Source organism: Nansenia antarctica (assembly GCF_963989245.1).
Source record: "Nansenia antarctica genome assembly, chromosome: 19".
Lineage (NCBI taxonomy): Eukaryota > Metazoa > Chordata > Actinopteri > Argentiniformes > Microstomatidae > Nansenia > Nansenia antarctica.
This window is the reverse complement of record NC_137692.1, coordinates 10,368,742-10,373,741: the sequence shown is the minus strand read 5'-3', so window position 1 is coordinate 10,373,741 and position 5,000 is coordinate 10,368,742.

The window sequence follows — 5,000 nt, the reverse complement described above, 5'->3', positions numbered from 1 at the left end:
ACACACACAGCTCATTAACATACATCTCATTAACATACAGCTCATTAGCATGAAGCTCATTAACATACAGCTCATTAACATACACACACAGCTCATTAACATACATCTCATTAACATACAGCTCATTAGCATGAAGCTCATTAACATACAGCTCATTAACATACACACATAGCTCATTAACATACAGCTCATTAACATACAGCTCATTAGCATGAATCTCATTAGCATGAATCTCATTAGCATGAAGCTCATTAACATACACACACAGCTAATTAACATACATCTCATTAACATACAGCTAATTAGCATGAAGCTCATTAACATACAGCTCATTAACATACACACACAGCTAATTAACATACATCTCATTAACATACAGCTAATTAGCATGAAGCTCATTAACATACATCTCATTAACATACACACACAGCTCATTAACATACATCTCATTAACATACAGCTCATTAGCATGAAGCTCATTAACATACACACAGCTCATTAACATACATCTCATTAACATACAGCTCATTAGCATGAAGCTCATTAACATACAGCTCATTAACATACACACACAGCTAATTAACATACAGCTCATTAACATACAGCTCATTAGCATGAAGCTCATTAACATACAGCTCATTAACATACACACACAGCTCATTAACATACAGCTCATTAACATACAGCTCATTAGCATGAATCTCATTAGCATGAATCTCATTAGCATACAGCTCATTAACATACACACAGCTAATTAACATACATCTCATTAACATACAGCTAATTAGCATGTTTATTTAGCATTAGCATTTTTTGTTTTTTGACAGATCTGTCGTCTGTAACTTCAGTTTAACATGACTTCCCGGGGTCGTAGAGACCCGGGGTTAGGCTTAAAATGACCGTGTAGACCTAATGAACTTAAATATGAAAACCGCGTGTTTCTATCACATTCATAGCCAGAGTTATACGCCCCGTAGTGTGACTTTATACTCTATATTAGAGGGGACTTCTTCTTCTTCTTCTTCTTCTTCTTCTTCTTCTTCTTCTTGTCCCAGGGCATAGAGATGTTTTGTCCCAGGGCATAGAGATGTTTTTTTGGCCATTAACGAAAATGCTCATCAGTACCATTTCTTCCGCCAGACCTGGGATTCGAACCCTGTACCTATGAATGAGTGGCGCACGAACGAACGCGCTGCGCCACGGAGGAACTGATAAATTCGACTGTTTAAAACTAGGATGTAGGACAACCACCTGGTTCATACCTCAGCAAATCTGAAGAGGAAAAGAGTGATCATTCTCAAGTTATGGGCTTTTTTGTCACCTTCCCCATATTCGGCCTGGTCTAATTTGGGTCTTTTTCAGGGATTGGGGTAGCTCTAAAGAACAACCAAAAAAACCTAATTTCCCCAAAAATAAAAGTTGACAACAATCAATTTCATTAATGGGAGACCCTAAAGATAAGAAAAATCATTGTTGTCATTTGTTCTACCTCGGGTAGGGGTATCTCAACATCTGAGGGCCCTTCCTGCTAGACTATACTGGCATGCATGTGAATATAAGCCAGCACAGCACACATCCAGTCAAGGAAGAACAGACACATATGTTTATCACACCCATGCAAATGTAGGCTTATTACCAGTGTGCGAAATCCGGGGGGGTCCAGGGGGGCTCGACCCCCCTGATTAACACCTGAGACCCCCTGAAAGCCTCAACAGCAATATTTGAGGGGGGTCTCCAAAATTATTCTTTTTTAAATTATAATATTGATTTGTCACTTGCAATGGTCACTACAATGTTTTTAAGCTTTGGCTTGCATCCATGACATATTGTATAGCATTATGTGAAAGATCCTGTCATAACATCGAAGTGAAATGGTTCTTACCTTGTATTTCAATCAATGTTCGTTGTCTGCTTTGTCAACACACTAGTTGACTCTAGTCCAGTTATTATCACTGCAGTTTGCGATGGAGAGACCAGGTTTTGCGGCGAGCACTAAAAAGTGAAATCCCACGGAACCCGAGCGTTCTAGCGTCTGCCGCTGTAAACATGATCTCATAACTTATGATTATTAAAACTGACATTGACAAAATAATACAATACTTAAAAAAAACACACACAGGTATATTTTAATGTTGAAATGTAACAATCTATTGTCATATATAGGCTTACTTACTTACTTAATCTTCGACCGGTATATTGTGCAATAAACGGGAGATGGGGACCCCCCCTCGATTATTGACGGGTATTTTGCACAGTGCTTATTACATTAGTTTTACTCAAACCATAGTTCTGTTCTGTCTACCACCTGTGTGTGTGTGTGTGTGTGTGTGTGTGTGTGTGTGTGTATGTGTGTGTGTGTGTGTGTGTGTGTGTGTGTGTGTGTGTGTGTGCGTGTGCGTGTGCGTGTCCGTGTCCGTGTGTCTGTAAGTAGGCTTAAGCTCCTCCCACTTTGACTTAAGCTCCTCCCACTTTGATTTAAGCTCCTCCCACTTTGATTTAAGCTCCTCCCACTTTGACTTAAGCTCCGCCCACTTTGACTTAAGCTCCGCCCACTTTGACTTAAGCTCCTCCCACTTTGATTTAAGCTCCGCCCACTTTGACTTAAGCTCCTCCCACTTTGACTTAAGCTCCTCCCACTTTGACTTAAGCTCCTCCCACTTTGATTTAAGCTCCGCCCACTTTGACTTAAGCTCCTCCCACTTTGATTTAAGCTCCTCCCACTTTGATTTAAGCTCCTCCCACTTTGCTTTAAGCTCCTCCCACTTTGCTTTAAGCTCCTCCCACTTTGACTTAAGCTCCGCCCACTTTGACTTAAGCTCCTCCCACTTTGACTTAAGCTCCTCCCACTTTGATTTAAGCTCCTCCCACTTTGATTTAAGCTCCTCCCACTTTGATTTAAGCTCCTCCCACTTTGACTTAAGCTCCGCCCACTTTGATTTAAGCTCTGCCCACTTTGCCTTAAGCTCCTCCCACTTTGATTTAAGCTCCTCCCACTTTGATTTAAGCTCCGCCCACTTTGATTTAAGCTCCGCCCACTTTGATTTAAGCTCCGCCCACTTTGACCTAAACTCCTCCCACTTTGATTTAAGCTCCTCCCACTTTGATTTAAGCTCCGCCCACTTTGACTTAAGCTCCTCCCACTTTGACTTAAGCTCCGCCCACTTTGACTTAAGCTCCTCCCACTTTGATTTAAGCTCCTCCCACTTTGATTTAAGCTCCTCCCGCTTTGATTTAAGCTCCGCCCACTTTGACTTAAGCTCCTCCCACTTTGATTTAAGCTCCGCCCACTCTGACTTAAGCTCCTCCCACTTTGATTTAAGCTCCGCCCACTTTGACTTAAGCTCCTCCCACTTTGATTTAAGCTCCGCCCACTTTGACTTAAGCTCCTCCCACTTTGATTTAAGCTCCTCCCACTTTGATTTAAGCTCCTCCCACTTTGATTTAAGCTCCTCCCACTTTGATTTAAGCTCCGCCCACTTTGATTTAAGCTCCTCCCACTTTGATTTAAGCTCCTCCCACTTTGATTTAAGCTCCGCCCACTTTGACTTAAGCTCCTCCCACTTTGATTTAAGCTCCTCCCACTTTGATTTAAGCTCCTCCCACTTTGATTTAAGCTCCTCCCACTTTGATTTAAGCTCCGCCCACTTTGATTTAAGCTCCTCCCACTTTGATTTAAGCTCCGCCCACTTTTACACAGCTCATTAACATACAGCTCATTAGCATGAATCTCATTAGCATGAAGCTCATTAACATACAGCTCATTAACATACACACACAGCTAATTAACATACATCTCATTAACATACAGCTAATTAGCATGAAGCTCATTAACATACAGCTCATTAACATACACACACAGCTCATTAACATACATCTCATTAACATACAGCTCATTAGCATGAATCTCATTAGCATACAGCTCATTAACATACACACACAGCTAATTAACATACATCTCATTAACATACAGCTCATTAGCATGAAGCTCATTAACATACAGCTCATTAACATACACACACAGCTCATTAACATACATCTCATTAACATACAGCTCATTAGCATGAAGCTCATTAACATACAGCTCATTAACATACACACACAGCTCATTAACATACATCTCATTAACATACAGCTCATTAGCATGAAGCTCATTAACATACAGCTCATTAACATACACACATAGCTCATTAACATACAGCTCATTAACATACAGCTCATTAGCATGAATCTCATTAGCATGAATCTCATTAGCATGAAGCTCATTAACATACACACACAGCTAATTAACATACATCTCATTAACATACAGCTAATTAGCATGAAGCTCATTAACATACAGCTCATTAACATACACACACAGCTAATTAACATACATCTCATTAACATACAGCTAATTAGCATGAAGCTCATTAACATACATCTCATTAACATACACACACAGCTCATTAACATACATCTCATTAACATACAGCTCATTAGCATGAAGCTCATTAACATACACACAGCTCATTAACATACATCTCATTAACATACAGCTCATTAGCATGAAGCTCATTAACATACAGCTCATTAACATACACACACAGCTAATTAACATACAGCTCATTAACATACAGCTCATTAGCATGAAGCTCATTAACATACAGCTCATTAACATACACACACAGCTCATTAACATACAGCTCATTAACATACAGCTCATTAGCATGAATCTCATTAGCATGAATCTCATTAGCATACAGCTCATTAACATACACACAGCTAATTAACATACATCTCATTAACATACAGCTAATTAGCATGTTTATTTAGCATTAGCATTTTTTGTTTTTTGACAGATCTGTCGTCTGTAACTTCAGTTTAACATGACTTCCCGGGGTCGTAGAGACCCGGGGTTAGGCTTAAAATGACCGTGTAGACCTAAGGAACTTAAATATGAAAACCGCGTGTTTCTATCACATTCATAGCCAGAGTTATACGCCCCGTAGTGTGACTCTATT